The 22668-nt window shown below is 48.2% G+C and overlaps 1 protein-coding gene across 5 annotated transcripts in view; it reads right to left on the bottom strand.

Moving 5' to 3' along the window:
* Positions 1–3959, bottom strand: part of TSNARE1 (t-SNARE domain containing 1) — a 325772-nt gene extending 321813 nt beyond the window's left edge. For 2 of the 5 annotated variants that reach the window (XM_077351363.1, XM_077351372.1), the window contains exon 1: positions 3866–3953. The gene's annotated coding sequence lies outside the window, so the exon portion shown is untranslated. Of the gene's footprint in view, positions 1–3865 lie in introns of all 5 variants that reach the window. The other 3 variants (XM_077351364.1, XM_077351365.1, XM_077351367.1) reach the window with 3 other exon arrangements.
* Positions 3960–22668: the final 18709 nt, after the last annotated feature.

The raw sequence follows: 22668 nt of genomic DNA, 5'->3' as shown, positions 1-22668 counted from the left end.
GAAAGCGAGAAAGTCGAGCAAACAGAGAGAGAGCGATGCAAACTTTTTCCGGCCATCTCTCAGCCTCCCCTCCCTCCCAGGGTGTCTGTTGTGGGGAGAGGAAAGGGAGGGAGATTGTAAGCTGCTTTGAGACTCCTTCGGGTAGAGAAAAGCAGCATCTAAGAACCAACTCTTCTTCTTCTTCTTCAGTAATCTCAGGGCTCTCTCAGCCTCCCCTCCCTCACAGGGTGTCTGTTGTGGGCAGAGGAAAGGGAAGGCAATTAGAAGCCGCTTTGAGCCTCCTTCGGGTAGGGAAATGCGGCATATAAGAACCAACTCTTCTTCTCTTCCTTCCTGTTAATTGCATTTTTTTAATCTTTTGTGGGCGAAGGAAGCGTCACAGCTCCGTTGCTCTGAGTTCAGCAGCGCATGGCTACCCATGCACATTGTGCTTTGGGGGAGTGACTCCAAATGAACTTGGAACAAACAAGCCAGATATAGCTGGGGCCACCCCTGGTCAGTCCTGACGGACAAGGCAATCGCAAGCACATCTACAAGACACCTCTGTGCTCATGGCAGCACAGTGACACACTTATCCCTAAAGTTCTACAGGCATACTAGTGTCCTTTGACACACAGAAACACAACTCATGAGAGAAGGCATATTGCTAGGAGTTTAATTGGATATTTGCGCAAGAGAACCAGCTTGGCAGAGCAGTTAACATTGGTGGCTTCTAATTTGGAGAGCCGGAATTGATTCCCCACCCTTCCTCCACAGACAGACAGCTGGGTAACCTTGGGCCCTGCACAGTTCTCTTAGAGCTGTTCTTGCAGAGCATTCTGTCAGAGCTGTCTCAGCTCCATCTACCTCACAGGGTGCCTGTTGTGGGGAGAGGGAAAGAGGGTTTTGTAAACTGCAGGTAGGGAAAAGCAGGGTCCAAAAAAAACTAGCTTCTCTTCTTTTTCTTCTTCTCTGTCTCCTCCACAACTGTAGCTGCTACCTGTATCCTTTTAAGCTTCTAGACTGGTGTACTGGTAAGAGCAGCAACTCCCAACCTGGCCAGCCGGGTTTGATTCCCTGTTCCTCCACATGCAGCCAGCTGGGTGACCTTGGGCTCATCACAGCACTGATAAAGCTGTTCTGACCGAGCAGGAATCTCAGGGCTCTCGCAGCCTCCCTTCCCTCACAGGGTATCCATTGTGGGGAGAGGAAAGGGAAGGCGACTGTAAGCCGCTTTGAGCCTCCTTCTGGCAGAGAAAAGCGGCATATCCAATTCCTCTTCTTCTTCAGTAATTTCAGGGCTCTCTCAGCCTCCCCTCCCTCACAGGGTGTCTGTTGTGGGGAGAGGAAAGGGAAGGCGACTGTAAGCCTCTTTGAGACTCCTTCGGGTAGAGAAAAGCAGCATATAAAAAACAACTGTTCCTCTAGAATCTAGACTTAATTTGGGACTGTGTGTGTCTCTCGGCTAGAGATGTAATTAGAAACCCATCTCCTTCTCCCCTCATCCCTATCAAGTAGATTAGTTCCTAAAGAAACCTTTATCTACTCTTGAATCAGTTTGTGCACTGCTGCTGTGCTAATGACTCTGCCAACAGTGATTCATTTTCCTCCAGTCCTTGCAATGTAATCCCTTTGATTACATCAGGATTCTTCCACTTCATCCCAGCACAGCAGGGATTTTATATGCAGGAAGAAATTGGCTGCTAATGCCCCTGGGAAAAATCTGGGGGGGGGGGGGGGAAGAGCCTGGTTCCCTTACCAGAGGTACTTTGGCCTCCCAATCTGGCCTCATTTCCACCCCTTCCTTGGGCTGCCCCCCAACATTTTCCAAGCACCAATAAGAGGTTGTCCATTCAGCCCATTTCCAGTTTAGGAGATGCAAGGGCAGAAGGAAACACCAGCCAGTCCCTTTCCACTGTTAGCTCAGATGTCCGAGGTGTTGTTTCTGTGTGACAGTGGGAAGGCCAGCACTCTGCACGTGCCCAGAGGCACCACAGAGTCTTCAATTTTTGGCAAAGCACTACGATGCAGTCGCTTCAACAAGCAGCATGCATAGAAAGCTAAAGACCTTTTGCATGGCAGTGGCAAGCCACCTTGAATGTCTCTTATCTTACATCATGGGTGGGCAAACTATGGTCCTCCAGATGTCCGTGGACTACAATTCTCATGAGCCCCTGCCAGCAAATGCTGGCAGGGGCTCATGGGAATTGTAGTCCACAGACATCTGGAGGGCCACAGTTTAACCACACCTGCTTACAGGGTTGTTGGCTGAGACTCAACGGCACAAAGAATATTTATGAACCTTGGTTTCCTAAATTCATCCCTAGAATTGGTGGTTCCTTAATGGCCAGAAATATCTCCCAGTCTGGAACGCAGCATCTGGAGTTCTTCGTCATTGTATTTCTAACAGGCAAGCATGAAAGAAGTCGGGGGGGGGGGAATTATTCCTCGTGTATAAATGCCGTACAGTCACTCCTCCTTCTAACAAGGTTATGAATTCATGACCTTATTAACGCCTCCCAAATGAGCCCTTAATGAAAAGTAGAAAGTGGGGAACACTCCGGTTTGCGTCCAGCAGCCCTTGGAGACCGACCAAAATTTCAGACCCACACAACAAAACTTTTGCGACATACAGCGCCCTTGTTCCATTGATTAGGGGACTGTTAAGAGGTGCAATCAAGTTTTTGCACTACTGCAAACAAAAACATAACAGCCATTTCCTGAAAACACACTCTTAATTCCCCTTCCCCGCCCCCTCAAAAAAAACCCCTGCACAAATTAAGTTTTCTGCACACAGGGGAGTGAGCTTTGAAGGGTGATTTTGGGGGCTGGGTTGTACAGGACAGGTGTTGCCTGTAATGCTTCAACAGGCAGACTGGTCACGGCCCACTACCCCTCCGGACAGCTGACTTTAATATAGTTCCCAATGAAGCAATTTCCTTCCTCGTGCTGAATCTGTGACCCTCTTCGAACAAAAACAGGAGCCTCTTTAAGACCGACCCAGTCTCAGTCAGGATTCTGTGCAAGAATATGAAAGTCCCTGAATTTAACTTTGTTGGTCTTAAAGATGCCACAGAACTCAAAACTTTGTTGTGCTGCTTCAGAGCAACGCGGCCACCCACCCGAACCCCCCTGCCCAGCATGCTTGCCCTTTGCAGAATCCAAGCAGGTACTGGGCCGCCGAATAGGCGCACAGAACCGGCGGAACCCAACAATCTCCAGGGCCAAGCCTGGGGCCTAATTCTAGGGAAGCACGCTTGGAAATCCGCGTAAGTGACACCCCAGCATCCCAGCAGAAAATAAAACGGGCTGCGGGGTGCCCTTTGATGCCTTTTGTACATTTCTTGTCCCGTCCAAGGAGGCCCTCTGCACATGCTCAGAGACATCCCACCCCAAGCAACTAGAAAACCAAGGAGTTAAGTGCAAGGCACAGCAGCTGGCTATGAGTCAGCCCAATCCGGACAGTGAGCATCCCCGCAGGTCCCACACTGCAGCTGCGCGTCTTCCACAAGAGTTCTCCTCCAGAGTAAAGTCTCCATGCTGCCCATCGACGCGTCAATTACAAAGCTACATTCTGCGAAGGGCCTGGCCGGCCCTCCAGGCAGGCCGCCCCTAAGCAGCCTTCCCACCCCATGGCAAAGAGCAGAGGCCCCTGCAACCGGGGACGGGGGGGTTGCATCGGCTGCTGCGCTACCATGCAAGGCTCCCTGGCACGACCCCAGCCTCCAGCCCCCTCCCCAACCCCCAGGGTTTGTCCCTCCCAGGAAAAAAGAGAGTCTCCCAGCCCAGTGATTCATGCAAAAAATAACAGTAGTAATAATAATAATAATGCACCGCCCCGAGCAGAAAGAAATTGAAAATCTCCACTGCGTGCGCAGCTTCTCACCTGTGCGTAAACGGGACTCAATTTGCATCCCAGGCGAAGGCTAAAGCGGGCGGGCGGACGCCACTGCGCCTGCGTCGCCCGGGCAACGGCTTCACCCCGCCCCTTCCCCAGCTGCCGGCCTTCTCATTGGCTGTAGTTCGCGGCCGCCTCGGCCGCCTGGGGAAAGGAGGTTGGGAGAACTACAGCGGCCAGCATGCAAAGCGCGGGGGCGGCCAGCCTGGAGGAGAGGCAGGAGGGGGGACGGTTCGGGCTCGGCCAATCGGGGGCTGCATCACGTTGTTCGGGAGTCCCATTCACAAATTAAGACGGAAAGGTAGCAATCGGTCACGTGGCCTGCCTTCAAAGGGGTGTCCCAGTTCATGCTCAAGGGAGCATCAGAAGAGTTGAGGCGTTTGATAGTATTGAAGGTGCCACAGATTAAGGCCATGCGTAGGGATGCCAGTGTGCAGGTGTGAGCAAGGAATGCACAAGGGGGTTGCACAAGGTGTGGAGGGAAAACAGCAGGCCAGGAAGCCCTGCCTGAGAAATTCAGAATAAGAAATCAGACATGCGGGACAACAGAGCCACATTTGAATTAACTGCAATTTTGAAAGTTACAAGCCCAAAATTTATCCCAATAGCACCTTTAAGACCAACAAAGATTTATTCAAGGTGTGAACTTTCGAGTGCTTGCATTCTGTGCATGCACTCTGTTTAACATATCGTGCAATCTACTAGGCCACATGATCTCCAGGAGACAGAAATCAATTCACTTGGAGAAAATACTCATCTTGATCGACCAAGAGTGAATTAGCAGCAGCTTCATAGGAGTTCATAAGATCGAGAAGGGGGCAGGTTCAATCGCTGGCATTCTCAATTTAAAGGACCTGGCAGGGAAAGACCCAGGAGAGATGTGACTAGTTTGACTTGTCAATTAAACTAAATACAAAGTTGCAATAAATTGATTCACACTTTAAAAAGAAGTCAAAAAATAAATGATGTAAACAAGAAACAAACAAAAACAGCCAGGCTAGATGAGTCATAACAATTAGAAAATTCCCATCACAGAAGCACTAATCAGCCAAAAGCTCTACAAAAAAAGAACAACGCTGCAAGCTCGACTCAACGTTAAGGAAGAGGAAGCAAACGGAATCCGCCTCCAGCAAGATCGGGAGCCACGAGACGAAAGGAGCACAGCCTCAGGGAGGTCACCCAGGTGGGCCAGCCACAAGAAACAAATAGCAGCCGTGGCTTGACAAAACTGATCAGTGGGCAAATCATGGGAGAGGGAAGGGCATCCCAGAATGGCATGGAGTGTTAAAGTCAAGAACCACCACTTGGATTTTCATATGGTATTCTTCCATGTATGAACACACACATGGAATTGGGGTCACTGTGGGTAGGCAGGCAGTTATGAGTTTCCTGCATTGTGCAGGGAGTCAGACTAGATGACCCTGGAGGTCCCTTCCAACACATGTGATGCTGCCTTATTGTGAATCAGACCCTTGGTCCATCAAGGTCAATATTGTCCACTCAGACTGGAAGGAGCTCTCCAGGGTCTCCAGCTGAGTCTTTCCCATCACCTGCTGCCAGATTTGTTGACCTGGAGATGCCGGGGATTGAACCCGGGAACTTTTTAATGTTCCCATGAACTTCTTTATATGGAATCAGAGCCTTGGTCCATCAAAGTCAGTATTGACTCCAGGGTCTCAGCGGCATTCCAGAGTCTCAGGATGAGGTCTTTCCCATCACCTCCTGCTTGGTCCTATTAACTGGGGATGCCGGGGATTGAACCTGAGACCTCCTGCATGCCAAGGATATGCTCTACTATTGACCTAGGATCTCAGGTCAAGATATTTCCCATCACCTCCTGCTTGGTCCTATTAACTGGAGATGCCGGGCATTGAACCTGGGATCTCCTGCATTGAAACCTATGCTTTGCCAAGGAGCCCTATCCTCTCCCTTTCGATCAGACAAGTCTTGGGAAAATAGCCCAGCTAGAAAACTTTCAAAACTATGTGTCATCAGGGAATGGCAAGCCTTTGTCACTGGGGAAAACACAATTGCGTTGTTGTGTACCAAGAATTATCCCATTTATTATGACATAACGTTTTGTGACTCAAACCCCATGTCTAGACTGTCAGCGCCAGCATCCATCAAAATCCATCCCTTCTCTGCATGTGCACATACACCTTTTCCACCAAATTACTGCAAATTGGGACCTGGCAGCAGAGTTGCCAACCTCCAGGAGGGGTCTGGTGATCTCCGCCTTTTACAACCGATCTCCAGACCTCAGGGACCAGTTCTGCCGGAGAAAAATGGCTGCTCCGGAGGGTGGGCTGCCCCAACCCCCCTCTCTCTAAGGCTCCATCCAAATTTTCCAGGTGCTTCCCTATCCAGAGTTCTAAACTATCCAATCCAGATTTCTTCGCTCTGCCCTAATCTTGTTACCCACGCAATTAACATTTCACTTGCTGCCTCATAACAACCAATAATCGTGTTTATTAAAATATCTCTAGATTTGTTATTGTTATAAATTATGTACCTTCCTCAGATCTTAATTGCTGCCTGCTCATAGTCGCCAGGTGTGGGAGAGCGGGGTGGGGGGTGGGGGTGGAGAAAAACAGCCAAAGATTTTAATTGTATCATTATCCTCAATTTGTAGGAAATAATCCTGCTTGTTAGTGGAGTTAGTCTGCCTATTCTTTAGAAAGCAGAACAAAGACTCCTGGAGGGAAACTATCAGCGGCTTTTTGCAACAAGAACAGCAAAGACTTTGACCCTGCATGCATCTAAAAGGTAAAGGTAAAGGTATCCCCTGTGCAAGCACCGAGTCATGTCTGACCCTTGGGGTGACGCCCTCTAGCGTTTTCATGCCAGACTCAACACGGGGTGGTTTGCCAGTGCCTTCCCCAGTCATGACCGTTTACCCCCCAGCAGCAAGCTGGGTACTCATTTTACCGACCTCGGAAGGATGGAAGGCTGAGTCAACCTTGAGCCGGCTGCTGGGATCGAACTCCCAACCTCATGGGCAAAGCTTTCAGGCAGCTGCCTTACCACTCTGCGCCACAAGAGGCTCTACAAGAGGCATGCATCTACTATGCAGTAAATGCAACCAGTTGAGGCCTAAAACCAGGGGTAGTCAAACTGCGGCCCTCCAGATGTCCATGGACTACAATTCCCAGGAGCCCCTGCCAGCGAATGCTGGCAGGGGCTCCTGGGAATTGTAGTCCATGGACATCTGGAGGGCTGCAGTTTGACTACCCCTGCCTAAAACCATCTGATCTAGAGCCAGCTTGGTCTAGTGGTTAGGAATGTGGACATCTAATCTGGAGAGCCGGGTTTGATTCTGTGCTCCTCCACATGCAGCCAGCTGGGCGAACTTGGGCTTCCACACGGCGCTGATAAAAACTGTTCTGACAGAGAACAGTTTTGCATAGTGCAGGGGGTTGGACTAGATGACTCATGAGGTCCCTTACAACTCTATTATTCTATGATTCTATGGGAGCAGTGATATCAGGGCTCTCTCAGCCTCCCCTCCCTCACAGGGTGTCTGTTGCGGGGAGAGGAAAGGGAAGGCGACTGTAAGCCACTTTGAGACTCCTTCAGGGAGAGAAAAGCGGCATATAAGAACCAACTCTTCTTCTTCTTCTTCTATTGGGCTGCCTGCCAGAACCCACCAAGCAATCTCAATGGACCATCTTTATGAGTCCTCACTTTCTCTCCCATGCTAGGCAAGCAGGCAATTTCTTAATCTGTTTTAATATTATAATTTAACTTAGTAGTTGTGCCTGTAGACCTGCTGAGGACTGAATTTGAGGACGGAGGCAGAATCGTAGTTGCGGCTGTCACCAGCCAATGAGCAGTGGGATCCCCACAGCCGGATCCAGTCAGCTTAAAATGCACTGGCGGGCAGATCCTTTGTTCCCTGTGTGTAGTTGGGGACTTCTGGTTCCATTTTCGTCCTCTGTACCATCATGCTGGGGTCACAATGAAGAGCCAAAATGAACTCCCGGTGTCCTGGTCTCTAAACCCACTTATAATTTCATGTAGCGTTTTAAATTTACATTTTTATACTCATTTTATACGTTTTACATCTGTTGTAAACCACCCCGAGTCCCACGAGTAGGGAGGTTAATAAATATAATTATTATGACTATAAATAAAACTCAGAAGACTTTTAAGTCCTAACTGTGGGGCCCTCTCTCGTTTTGGTTAATAAATAATCGAGTTATGGTTTTCCCCGGTTGAAGCATCTCCTCGCTTTATCTGCCTGGGAAAACCCGGCTGGGACCATTCTGCAAGCTCACTCCCCTTTAACCTCCTCCCTTTTCTGCTCTACTGAAAGAGACAAGAGAGGAGAAATTCTTGTCCATTTTGCTGTTCCCTATCCATCTTACGAAAAAAGATCAGGGACCCTCTGCAGAGATGCGCAATGGGAATTTGCTCCCTCTCCTTGTCTTGAAATCACCTTGAATCAGCTGTGACGTGAGGGCAAAAATATAATTAAAAAAAATCAGTCTCCCATCATGGCACCTGCCGACACCTTTCTGGATGCCCCCACCAGAACTGTTTCCAGAAAACGGGAAGTGCTGTTGGAATGCAAGATCTGCACTGGGCATAATGGAGCAGGATATCAAGGATGCCCTGCAGGGGGCATCAAAGGGGATGTGAATAAAGCATAGACGTATGTGTTTATTATAAATTTTCTAGACCGCCTCTCTCAGCACTGCCATCTGGGGCCTGTTAACAACGCTAAATGCAACAACAATTAAGATGGTTAAAACAATGAAATTGAGTTGTAAGGAATTAAATTCTCGTTGGGACAGACAATAAGAGCCTTTAGATTGAAGTGGGGGAGGCCCGCTGTTGGTATATTTAGTTGTTCAAACTGGCCTCAACTGTGAACCCAGCAGGAGAGATCCATCTTGTAGGCCCAATAGAACTGCGTTATTTCTGTTAGGGCTCTGATGTTCTCAGGGAGTTTGTTCCACCCGGAAGGGGCCAGGACCAAAAAGGCCACAGGACTCTTGAGCAGGGATAGTCAAACTGCGGCCCTCCAGATGTCCATGGACTACAATTCCCATGAGCCCCTGCCAGCAAATGCTGGCAGGGGCTCATGGGAATTGTAGTCCATGAACATCTGGAGGGCCGCAGTTTGACTACCCCTGCTCTTGAGAATGTTGGGATATAAATCAATAAAATAAAATCAATAAAATAAAATCAACAAAAAGCCCTGGCCCTGGTCGAGACCAGTTGGACCTCTTTTGGGCTGGACCTCTTTTGGGCTGGAGATTACCAGGCAACTTGCCGTTGCAGAGCACCCTCCAGGGGACAGATAGGAAAGAAACTTCCTGATGATTTTCAAATTATCTCAAATGTCCTGATTGGCTCAACCGGAGACTTCCTGATTATTGAACACACTTCCTCCCTGCTTGCCTCCAGAACAGTTGTTGAACAACAGAAGAATGACCACAGACAAGTTTAAAAGGGGATTAGATTCATGGAGGATAAATCTATTGATGGCTATTAGCCAGGGCGGCTGAGGGGAACCTCCATATTCAGAGGCATTAATGCTATGAATCCCAGAGCCAGGAGGCAACCTCAGTGAAAGGCCTTGTCCTCTCTGCCCTGTTGTTGGCCATCCAGAAGAACTGGTTGACCTCTGTGTGACATAGAATGCTGGACTATTACATGGGCCACTAGTCTGATCTAGCACATCTTTTAATGTTCTAATGAAGGTCTTGGTCTCTCTGCCCTGTTGTTGGCCCTCTAGAGATGGTGGACTAGATGGACCACTGGCCTGATCCAGCATGGCTCTTCTGATGTTCTTAGGAAGGCCTCACTCTCTCTGTCCTGTTTTTGACCATCCAGAGGAATTGGCTGGCCCCGTGTGCGACAGGATGCTGGACTAGATGGGCCACTGATCTGATCCAAAAGGGCTCTTCTGATTTTCTTATGTAATGCCCTTGGCCATCTGGAGGAACTCATTGGACACTGTGTGAGACAGGATACTGGAATAGATGGCCACTTGTCTGAGCTAGCCAGGCTCTTATGTTCTTGCGTAGGCCTTGGCCTCTTGTTGGCCCTCCAGACCTACTGGATCGCCATTGTGTAAGACAGGATGCTGGACTGGGTGGACCATTGGTCTGATACTGCAGGGCACTTCTTATGTTTATCCTTCCTCCAAAGGCCTCAGCTTGAGCTTGTGTGGATCTTCACAACATCCCCCTGAGGTAGGTTAATTTGTGACTCAACAATCCCCAAGGAGCTTCCTGCCAGAGTGGGGAGGTGAAGCCAGCTCCCTAACTTCCCTTTCAATATTGGCCTCCCCATGCTGGCTTCCAATTTTGCTTGAGATAAAATCCAGGGGCTAACAAGGACCCCCCCAGAATAGTCCTCTGCAGGGAACCAATTTGGCCCCGGCACACACCGAGGCCTTCCGTCTATGTCTTCTTGACATCTCGCGCTCGGAGAGCTCAGCAAAGGAAGGAAAACAGCCCAGTAGGGATATTTTGGAAAATGTCCTTTAAATGACATTTTGTTTAAACAAGGGCTGTTTGACAAGCCGCATGCTTTGCCGGCAATGCAGCACCGCGCATCGGTAGGGCTTGCCAAAAAGTTTTATAAGAGCCGAGGCCACCTAAACCTCCATAAACATCCTGTTTTTACAATCCCCAGCACACCACCTGAGCTCTTTCTGTGTCCTTTTGCTGCACTGGTAAATCATTTCTCAGCGTGGCTTCTGAAGAAGACACCTTCGGGGCAGAAGTCTCATAAACATGCATTGGCTTAAAACGGCTGCTTCCCTCTTTGCACCCGGCAAACTTCCCCTTACGGTTTCCCATTAAGCACTAACAGCATCTGTCAGGTCGTTTGGCTGGGCTCTCGCTCCCTCCTTTGACACATGAACAAAAATAGCCACAGTGCACAGAGTTACCGGCTCCAGCCTAAAGAAGAGAGGGTGGATTCTCAACTGGGGAACTGGGCCTGATCCCCTGCTCTCTCAGCCCCACCTGTCACACAAGGGGAGATGAAGGGAATGTGATTGTAAGCTGTTTTGAGACTCCTCAAGTTATACAGAGGCAAGATATAACTGTTGGATGTAATTCTGCATGGAAGAGGATCTGGGAAGGAACAGGTTAAGAGAATTCTCTCTCTGGGTTGCACTGCCACTTGGCCCCACCCTCCTCTCATGGGTTAGATCAGGGGTAGTCAAACTGCGGCCCTCCAGATGTCCATGGACTACAATTCCCATGATCCCCTGCCAGCATTTGCTGGCAGGGGATCATGGGAATTGTAGTCCATGGACATCTGGAGGGCCGCAGTTTGACTACCCCTGGGTTAGATGTTGATGCCTTCTGGTTCATCCTATCTGGGGCCTCTCCTCTCCTCTCTCTTCCCTTGGAGCTGTAGCAAGTTGACCTTTCTGAAGCTAGCCTGTTCACATTGTAAAATGTACCTACATGAATGTGTAATGTAAGGTGTGCTATTTTTGTAAGCAAAATTTCTTTCTCTTCTCCCCATTGAATTTAAACCATCTTTGTCATTTCTTTGAAAAAAACTTTCCCTTAACTGGGAAATGTGGAATATCGGCGATATTGCGTAAAGCTTCTGTACTTCCAAGGCTCTTTTTAAAAAGTTAACCCAGTAATAACAGTCTATTCTTCTTGGAGGAATTCCAGAAGATTGGGGGTCAGCAGAGAAGGAGTAACATCTTGCAGGTGTTACTGATTGGGCTTGTCTATCCACATAGCCCTGGTTGACTTTAAGGCCAAACTAATTAGATAATTGGCTCATCTTGCAAACCTGCGAGCCTCAGGATGGGAGGGGGGAGAACCAGGAGTGGCAAGGTAATTTTCTGGATGGTTCCAGCAAGCAGGCATCCTGATTGGGTTATCACCGTCACCTGGTGCCAGTGGGCCAGAACTCTAATTGGGCTGAGGGCCTTAAAAGGAAAGCTAGCTGGGCTGCTGATGTATGAAAGGCCTTGACTTTGGTATGTGGAGACTGCAATGGACAGCAACATAGAAGGTGCTTGAACTCCAGCCTTTGAGCTTGCAGCTGTAAGACTGTGCTAATTTAGGAATGCCAGCCTCCAGGTGGGACCAGGGGATCCCCTGGAATTATAGCTTATCCCCAGACTAAAGAGATCTGCTCCTTTGGGGGGAAATGGCTTTTTGTTTTTTGTTTTTTTTGGGGGGGGGGTTCCATGGCATTGCACTCCCCTGAGATTTTTTCCCACACCCAATCCCACCCGCTCTTAGCTCCACCCCCAAAGTCCCCAACCCAAAGCTGGCAGCCCAACACTGACTGCAGATGTCCTGATTGCAGCCACACTGAGGTAGTCAAAATAAGATTGCAATGCCCAGATACCAGTTAAAGCACACTCACAGCTTCACGTCCAAAGGGAAATCCAAAAACAGAGTTCTAGAGCACAGGTCAGAGACAAAGGAGTTACTCAGGAACACAGGCTGCGAGGTTTAGTAACTAACAGACAGGTTACTTCCTTTCCTCCACTGCCTTGTTTGCCGCTTTTATACATCCCACTCCATCCAGCCGCTTCAGTCCTGCTCCTGCAAACACTCACATCCTCATTGTTGATATGGAACTGGTGCTGTGCTGCCAAGCAGGCACTGGGTCTTCTGCCTTGCGGCTCCCTCCAGTTCACCCTTCTATAATGTTTCTTAAGGTTCTAGGGGAGGTGAACCAGCTGGCAGAGAGCTCTCTGTAGCCAACTCAGGACTGAGGAGACAAGCCACTGTGCGTGCTTAACTGTGAATCTATGTCTGTCTCCTGCAACATCTCTGGGTCACTGGCTCTGGGTCAGGTCTGCTGGCTGCCTCTTCCTCAGAGGAGTTCTCTGTATCACTTCGCTCTACTGTAACAGGCTGGTCCACGACACCAGATTTCAAATGCTTCACCCTCTAGGTAGAGCCTGGAGATCTTCCAGAATCAGCTTCCCTGGCTGCTTTGGATGGTCCCTCTACCACCCGAACGCCTACCCTTCCAAAGCTCCACCTCCTGGAATTTGCTAACCCACTTGGCAACCCTACATGGAGCCTGTGTGTTTCTGAATGCAGCAGTTCTCTGTAGATGTCCGCTGCACAGACAGATCCATGTCGGAGGTAACAGGCTGCAAGGAGAGCAATGCCCACATTTCACTTTCCCCCTGGTTCAGGGAGGGGAGGGAGGGGGTGGGCTTTGAGCTCTCTCCCCTAATCAGATGTAGCCCGGTTCCTTAACTAACTCTTAATTAGATTCTAAATCAGCTCCTTTGTAGCAAGCCAAGCAGGAGTTGTGAGATTACCACATATATCAGAGAAAGGGGGGTGGGGGTGGAGGATGGATAGCCAGGGTTCTGTCTATTGTGCTCCCTAAGAGCCAAACAGTGTAAAGCAGTGGTCCCCAACCTTTTTATCACCGGGGACCACTCAACGCTTGACAATTTTACTGAGGCCCGATGGGGGGGGGTAGTTTACTCCTCTACTCTCAACCACTACCCGAACGCTCTCTGATCGCTATGGTAATGTTTAAACAACCCTTCAAAATAAGATACAGACACGCCACAACAATGAACATAAGGAACATTTTATTTTCATGGAAATTTTAACTCATGACAATGACAAATCAATGGGAACCCTGAGCTTGTTTCTCTGCAACGAGATAGTCCCATCTGGGAGTGAAGGGAGACAAGGACACCCGAAGTGTGTTGTAAAGGGCCGGGGGGGGGGGGAAGGCATCCTTCACAGCCCACCTCCAATTAGTCAACGGACCACATGTGGTCTGAGGCCCACAGGTTGGGGATCGCTAGTGTAAAGGACAGTAAACACTTTCCTGGTTTTTGTTTGTTTGGAAATGTATGTAGGAACAGGATCAGAATTTGAAAATACCTTTCCTGCTTTTCACATCTGAAATATTAAAAAAAAAAAAAAAAACAGAGGAGAAAAGTGTCCGAAGAAGACTGCTTGTAAGATCTCTTTAACCTGCCTCCAGGGAAAGCCCTCAGCCTCTATGCCCGGTTGCTGGGAAGGATGGGGTTTCCAGTGGGTAGAGACCACAGCCGGATATAATATATTATTATTATTGTTATTATTGTTGTTGTTGTTGTTGTTATTTATTTATTTATTTGCTGCCGCCCCAGCAAACTGGCTCAGAGTGGTGCTTTGGAGTTCGTAGGGACCCAAGACATAGAGTTCATTGGGTGAAATGAATTCAAAAGAATGTTTGGCTAAACCTCCGGAAGAAGTTCTTGACAGCTAGAGCGGTTTCTCAGTGGAACAGGCTTCCTCGGGAGGTGGTGGGTTCTCCTGCTTTGGAAGTTTTTAAGCAGAGGCTGGAGAGCCATCTGACAGAAATGCTGATTTTTATGAACTTAGGCAGATTGTGAGTGGGTGGGCAGAAGGGTCCGTGTCAACGCTTGGCTCTTGTGGCCCTTTCTTGCCTGCCCAAGAAAATGCCAATTGCCACTTTGGGAGCGGAAAGTGAATTTCCTCCAGGCCAGACTGGACAGGGATTCTGGTTTCCAGGGGGGAATCATTTGGCCATGGAATTGGGTAACTATGGATAGACAGGTAGCTTTGAGTTACCTGCATTGTTCAGGAAGTAGACTAGTTGACACTAGTTGACCAGCCACTAAAGAACAAAAATCCTCCATAATGGTCAACTAACTGGTGTGTATCTTGGGGAAACTGTAATTTTTTAAATGTAGTAGCGATATTAATAGAGCCTCTTGTGGCGCAGAGTGGTAAGGCAGCAGACATGCAGTCTGAAAGCTCTGCCCATGAGGCTGGGACTTCAATCCCAGCAGCTGGCTCAAGGTTGACTCAGCCTTCCATCCTTCCGAGGTCGGTAAAACGAGTACCCAGCTTGCTGGGGGGTAAACGGTAATGACTGGGGAAGGCACTGGCAAACCACCCCGTATTGAGTCTGTCTGAAAGCTTTGCCCATGAGGCTGGGAGTTCGATCCCAGCTGCCGGCTCAAGGTTGACTCAGCCTTCCATCCTCCTGAGGTCAGTAAAATGAGTACCCAGCTTGCTGGGGGGTAAACGGTGATGACTGGGGAAGGCACTGGCAAACCACCCCGTATTGAGTCTGCCATGAAAACGCTAGAGGGCGTCACCCCAAGGGTCAGACATGACTCGGTGCTTGCACAGGGGATACCTTTACCTTTAGCGATATTAATGTATTGACTGTATTTTATCGATAGATGTTACCCACCCTGAGCCTTAAAGTGAAGGATGGGATATAAGAAAAAAGGTCTATTTTATTTATTTTATTTTTATATCCTTACCCAAGATGCTCTGTAGGCTTGACCTGAAGAGGTTTGTTTGTCCTGTAACTTGGAACAGAAACATTTATACCACCCCCACCCCCCTTTTGGAGTTATGATGAAACCCAGCCCAATTTATCTTTTCTCTTGGCTCAGTTACACTCCATTAATTTTAGTTGACTTAAAAAAAAAACTGAGCTAACCTTAAAACCGATCACCCTTTATCTTGAATTATTATTTTCCTTCAGACTTCATAGCAGCTTATCGTCTTGCCCCCAAGTTGTCTTTTTGGATGAAAAGTGTTTGTGTTTTTTGTCATTTCCCATCTTCCCTGCGCTGATCAAGATGCCTTCTAGCCTTTAATCAACCCCAGTAGCCTCTTTGAAGTCCGGTTTTTCTAATTTGTCTGCATCCACTGACATATGTCTCCAGGTTGGGAAAGTCAGAGACTTTGTGAGAAAATGAAGTTTAGATTGGTCCGTCTTCCATAAAATCTCTTTCCATGGGGTCAGCTGAAAAATGCTTAGTGGGGATCTCTGTCTGTTACTCTTGTTTGGTCCCCGGTTGAAGAAATTAAGAAGTTTCTTTGTACCCTGCTTTTCACTACCCGAAGGAGACTCAAAGTGGCTTCCAATTGCCTTCCCTCCATCTCCCCACAACAGACACCCTGTGAGGGAGGTGAGGCTGAGAGAGCTCTGAGAGAACTCCTGACTGGCCCAAGGTCACCCAGATCATTACATGTGGATGAGAAGTGGGGAATCAAACCCAGTTCTCCAAATTAGAAGAAAAAGAGCTTATTTTTTATACACCACTTTTTGTAGCTCAAAGGAGTCTCCCAGCACCAATATTAGCAGTCATATTTCTATGGTCTTTCATTACCATTATCCAGGAGTCATACTGAAATGTTGTCCCAATTATGTGTTCTGTGCCACCAGCTTATGGTGACCCTATGAATGAATGGCCTCCATAATAACATAAGAGAAGCCATGTTGAATCAAACCAATGGCCCACTGTGTTGCATAGTGGCCAAAACCCAGGTGCCATCAGGAGGTTCACCAGTGGGACCTGAAGTTTAGAAGCCCTTCCACTGTTGACCCCCCAAGCACCAAGAATACAGAGCATCACTTACCCATGCATAAGAACATAAGAGAAGCCATGTTGGATCAAGCCAAATGGACCAACTGGTCCAACACTCTGTCATACAGAGGCCACTAGAAGGTCCACCAGCATGGCCAGAACATCCCTATCATTAAGGGCCTTGCTCAGATCCTGCAAACCAAGGGCTGTGGTGTCCTTCGTCCCAGTTGGGAACAAGCATATCAGAAATTGAGCACATTCATGGAAGCTGGAATCCAATTCATACTGAATCAGACGCTTCAGGGACCAAACAGCTTCAGACCCAACTGCCTCAGAAGATTGTTCACGAACCCCAGACTGGAATGATTATTACTCAACTGGAACCAGGTTTTCTGCACACATTTAGAAGTTGATTTTCCTGTTTCACACAAGAAAATACAGCTGCAAAAGCATGTTGAGAGTGCCTTATCCAACATGTGCGGAATGAGATACTCGGCAGGTCAGAATACCTTTACTGGCATACGCAAAAACAGCAAGCAAGGAGCAAATATTAGATCTTTAAGCAATTACACATTCCATAGGTTGTGGCTTAAAACAGCCAATAAAACCTTGACTAGCATTACAATAAATGCAGGGTCCTTTTGATTAAATATAACATTAATCCAGTGTTTCTCATCTGCACCAAAAATTTGCATTTTCTTCAGGTAATCTACGAGAGCAGGGGAAATCAACCTGTGGTCCTCTAGAAGTCCGTGGACTACAATCCATGAGCCCCTGCCAGTGAACTCTGGCAGGGGCTCATGGGAATTGTAGTCCATGGACATCTGGAGGACCACAGGGTGACTACCCCTGTACTAGAGGACGATGAAGCCGTGAGAACCAAGGACATTCTATGTACCTCAAGTGACATGTCAGGGAAATTACACCCGGGAGTTACTTCTTCTCTAAACTTCTCCTCATTGTAGGAGATCCCTTGTTTCCTTGGGTCAGCTCAGAAACAAAGTCGGGATCAACAGGAATGTTCTAATCATCACTTTCTGCCAACATCTATAAAGTTTCTAAAGGAGAGGGCTGCGTAGAGATTCCTGTCGGCGGAGAATCTATTGTGTTTCAGTGTCCTTATAAACCTCAGTGTTCTGGCGAGGTGACTCGTTAATAATAATTAAGAGTGATTAATTTTCATCACCTTGATGGATTCCCTGCCCCGGCAATCCATCAATCAGGGTTCACTCAACGCTGCTTGTACATACAGGGGCTTTTAATTTCATACATCAGGTGAAATTTGCAAGTCTGATAAACCATGTATTCTCTGTGAAATGTGGGGAGAGGGATGGTCAGTGATCTTTAGTCTGGAAAGCGAATGTAATGCTTGTGGGGAAATCTGGCAAAACCAAAAAGCCCCCTGCAAAGTTTTCCAATTCACTGGTAATTTATATAATAACTGAGTGATATCAAGTCGCAGCTTATTCATGGCGGCCCTTCATGGATTCTTCAAGGAAAGAGATCAGCAGAGGTGGTTTAATCATAGAATTATAGAGCTGGAAGGGACCTCCTGGGTCATCTAGTCCAACCCTCTGCACTATGCAGGACACTCACAACCCTCTCGCTCCTCCACTGTCACCTGCCACCCCCTTGAACCTTTATAGAATGAGCCTCTCCGTCAGATGGCTCTCCAGCCTCTGCTTAAAAATCCCCAAGTATGGAGAACCCACCACCTCCCGAGGAAGCCTGTTCCACTGAGAAACCGCTCTAACTGTCATTGCCTTTCTCAGCCCAGGAGTCATGGACTTCCTTGGTGGTTCCTCATCCTTGTACTAACCAGAGCTGATAAGCACAGGTTAGTCTGGGACATTCATTTAAAGGTATAATTAAGAAAATAAGAGAAGCCAGGTTGGATCAGGCCAATGGCCCATCTAGTGCCACATTCTGTGACACACATTGGCCAAAGCCCAGGCACCATCAGGAGGACCACCAATGAGATCAGAACTCCAGAAGCCCCCCCCCCACTGCTGCCCCCCAGTCACCAAGAAAACATTGCATCACTGCCCCAGGCATAAGAACATAAGAGAAGCCATGTTGGATCAGGCCAATGGCCCCTCCAGTCTAAAAATCTGTGCCACAGTGGCCAAAACCCAGATTCCGTCGAAAGTTCCACCAATGGGACCAGAACTCCCAGAATCATCCCCCCCAGTCCTTCAGGCAGAGTTGTAGGCTGAGTTCTTTGAGGAAATTGTGAAATGTTTTAAAAGTTTGTGCTATTTTTGGCAAGATGGATAATAATCAACACACAGTTGAGTGAGAACGAGGATTGCCAGCGACAGTTCGGAAGTGCCTGGAGAATTGCTGTTGTAGAGACTGAGGCCTTTTTACAATGATTGGCCCCTGTGTGAGACAGGATGCTGGACTAGATGGCCCATGGGTCTGACTCAGCAGGGCTCTTTGGATGTTATCAAAGTCCAACAGGCTAAAATAACACCCCTTTTTCTGCTGGCCTACCGCCCTCCCTGCTCGTTCCTTGTTGGTGATTTCTCTTCCCACGTCAGGAGTTAACACAGCATTCTCTCTCTGGCAAACATCACTGGAGAGGTAAGCTGAGGGGACTTTGTTGTTCAACTCTGTCATATTCCTCTTAGGAAACTCGATATGAGAGCACATTCTAAGAGCACGTTCTTATGGGCCTCAGGAACGCCTTACATATTTTCCTGAGGCCGCACAATCTCTGGCTGTAATCGGAGAGCAGACAAGGGACACAGGGAAACGATTACTCAATGTTGTGTTTCGGCAAAGCTTTACCTTTGTATTGGGTTGTATGCACATCCCAAGGCACTTTTGAACGCAGCCTTTCAAAAATAAAATCTCCATAGCCAATCAGCTCTCCAGTGGCCAATCGAAAGCCTTGCTGGGCTTCCACCAGCCCCTAACTACTTTCTAGAAAAGATGGTGGGCTGCTGGGGATCCGTGGTGTATTCCCCGAACATCTGGTTCATCTTGGAGGGATGTCTGGACTTGAATCTTGCTCTTCTACTGCCAACCAAGCCCTGAAACCCTGGATGCAGAGTCTGTGCATGTTCCAGAGCAGTCTTTGAATGCATTTTGACATGTTCTGTGTTTTCAAGCTTTGGCTAAATCACATTCCCTCTGACCTTCTTTTCACCTGTGTCTTAATTGCGTAATGGTTTCTTCACAGCTTCTTCACTGGCAGGTGTTCTACCTTTATGACCTGGCTAGCCTGATTTTGCCAGTCTGAGTGATGTCGTCCCTTTTTCGGATTATTGGATGAAGGGAGCTTTGATGCTTGAAAGCTCCTTCCCCCAAAACTGGTTGATTTCAAAGGTGGTTCTGGGTTAGAAGAAGAGTTGGTTCTTATACGCTGCTTTTCTCTACCCGAAGGAGTCTCAAAGTGGCTTCCAATCGCTTTCCCTTCTTCTCCTCACAACAGACACCCTGTGAGGGAGGTGAGGCTGAGACAGCCCTGAGATTACTGAAGAAGAAGAAGAGTTGGTTCTTATACGCTGCTTTTCTCTACCCAAAGGAGTCTCAAAGAGGCTTACATTCGGCTTCCCTTTCCTCTCCCCACAACAGACACCCTGTGAGGGAGGGGAAGCTGAGAGAGCCCAAAGATTACTGAAGAAGAAGAAGAGTTGGTCCTTAGATGCCACTTTTCTCTACCCGAAGGAGCCCTGCTGGATCAGACCAGGGAAGGGTCCCTCTAGTCTCCCACAGTGGCTAACCACTTGGTGTAGCAGTTATAAGTGGCAGCTTCTAATCTGGAGATCCGGGTGTGATTCCCTGCTCCTCCCCATGCAGCCAGCTGGGTGACCTTGGGCCAGTCACAGTGCTTGTTCTCACGGAGCAGTCCTTTCAGGGCTCTCTCAGCCCCGCCTACCACACAGGGTGTCTTTTGTGGGCGATTGTTAAGCTACTTTGAAACTCCTCTGGCTAATGAAAAGCGGGTTATAAAATCAGCCCTTCTTCCTCCTCCTTTGGATGCCCGACAACAGGACAGAGAGGCTGAACCCTTTCTCTGACGTTGCCTCCTGGCTCTGGGATCTTGGGGAATAGTCATGACTTCTCCAATGTGTTTCTTCGACTCATCTGATGTGTTCTTTACCACAGCGCACATGGTGTGACCTACTGGTTGCAAACCTCCCCGTTGATAAGGAGAAGCAGTGTGTCTCCAGGGAGAGAAATAAAGAGCCTTCCGGCCTTCTTCTGAGGAACCTAATTCTGCTGCTAACGACAGGACAGCCAGTCATGTTCAACAGCCATGGTATGGTAACTGGCTTCCAGGGACGATGGCAGGGCCGCTTCCGTGTTTCCCTCCGGGCATGAGGCATTCCATGCTCAGCCCCATCACACCACTGGCATGCTGGGAAGCAGGGTCACAGGAAGGTAACGGCCCAAACTGTTCAGTGATCCAGATGCCACATGGAGTGGAGGAGCCCCTTTGGAGCCTCCCCCTCAGCATGGCTGGTCTGCTTCCGTCGCACAAAGAAGCCAAGCGCGCACAAATGTGCAACAACACAAAAGGGAGTGGGAAACCAAATGCCCACCGGCAACAAAAAATGCACAAAAAGTACATTGTGAAAAGTACATATTGTGCAATAGGCAGGGGTAGTCAACCTGTAGTCCTCCAGATGTTCATGGACTACAATTCCCATGAGCCCCTGCCAGCATTCGCTGGAGGGCCGCAGTTTGACTACCCTTGCTCTGGAGGGCCAATAGCAGGGCACAGAGGCCAAGATCTTCCCTTGATGTTGCCTCCTGGCTCTGGGAACTTGAGGCTTAGTGTCACTGAACATGGAGGTTCTCCTTAGGGTTTTAATAGGGTTTTAATGGGTTGTTGTTTTATTGTAATGTTTTATTGTGGGATTGTGTAACCCGCCGCAAGCCAATTGGGAGCAGCGGGCTAAAAATTGAAATAATAAATACAAGTAGTCATGGTGGCTAATAGCCACTGATAAACGTATCCTATGAATCTGTCTAGTCTCCTTTTAAAACTGTTTATTCCAGTGGTCCGCAGAATATATACCAACACTTCCTGGTAGCCCTACAGGACATCTCTGTGAATGCAGATGTCCTTCATTTCAAAAACAGAAGACCCAAACCATTAAAGACATTCCTCCTACATCAGATGCATTGTTTCACTTAAGATTTGGGTATGAATATGTATAAGGAGAATAAATAAAATATGGCGTTCTAAATGAATAAATGATTGCTTGCACAATCTAACTGATTTATCCACCGTGTTTATGTCAAACGGGGGCAAGGAAAGCATCAAATAAACCTAATATGTGCACAAACCCTCTATTTTGATGGCTTTGCTGCAGAAATGGTTTGCTCTGCAATAAGAAAGCTGAGAAATTAGAAGAGGTGGGTTTTATACCCCATTTTCTCTACCAGAATGAGTCTGGAAGCGGCTTTCAATCACCTTCCGTTCCTCTCCCCACAACAGGCACCCTGTTGAGGTAGGTGAGGCTGGGACAGCTCTGACAGACCTGCTCTGAGACAACAGCTCTAACAGGACTGTGACTAGACCTAAGGACACTCCGCTGGCTGCATGTGGAGGAGCGGGGAATCAAACACAGTTTGCCAGATTAGAAGCTGCCATTTTTAATCACAACACCAAGTTGGTACAAATCAGAGGCAAACATCATAGAATCCTAGAGATGGAAGGGGCCATCCAGGCCATCTAGTCCAACCCTCTGCTCAATGCAGGATCGGCCCAAAGCATCCTAAAGCATTTTTTTGATAATCAGTGTCTCTGGGCAGATGGGCCTAGAGTTGCCAGCATTGAGAAGCCAAATTCCTGGAAATGTGGGGGGAAGAGCCTGAGGAGGGTGGAGTACAGAGAGGGTAGGGAACTCAGTGGACTATAACACAATCCCACCCATCATCCAAAAAAGCCCTTTTCTGTAGTCGGGAGACCAGCTGCAAGGCTAGGAAATCCCCAGGCCAAAGAAGCAAAGAAGCTGAGCAATGCAAGAGTATAAAATATGTTAAATAAACAAATAATTAAGCAGAGATCAAGGTTATTAAACCCTATGCGGAAAGGATGAGGGACTTGGGCATGGAGAAGAGGAGATGGAGAGGGGACGGGATGGCTCTCTTGACGTATTTGAAAGGTGCTCACTTGAGGGAGAACAGGAAAAGGTTTCTGTTGTCAGCAAAGGAGAGGACAGTAATGGGTTTAAACCATGTGGAGAATGGCATCAGCTAGTTAACAGGGAGAAATCATTCACAGTCAGAGTAGTTCAGCAGTGGAATGGGCTGCTTAAGGAGGTGGTGAGCTCCCCCTCACTGGTGGTCTTTAAGCAGTGGCTGGACAGATCCTTCTCCTGGATGCTTGAGGCTGATCCTGCACTGAGCAGGGGGTGGGACTAGATGGCCTTCATGGCCCCTTCCCACTCTAGGATTCTCGGAGTCTAGTTCAGCAGTGGAAGGGGCTGCCTAAGGAGGTGGGGAGCTCCCCCTC

Source organism: Paroedura picta, chromosome 9 (genome assembly GCF_049243985.1).
Source record: "Paroedura picta isolate Pp20150507F chromosome 9, Ppicta_v3.0, whole genome shotgun sequence".
Taxonomy (NCBI): domain Eukaryota; kingdom Metazoa; phylum Chordata; class Lepidosauria; order Squamata; family Gekkonidae; genus Paroedura; species Paroedura picta.
The sequence above is the reverse complement of the archived record's forward strand: the minus strand, read 5'-3'. Positions and strand labels throughout refer to the sequence as shown.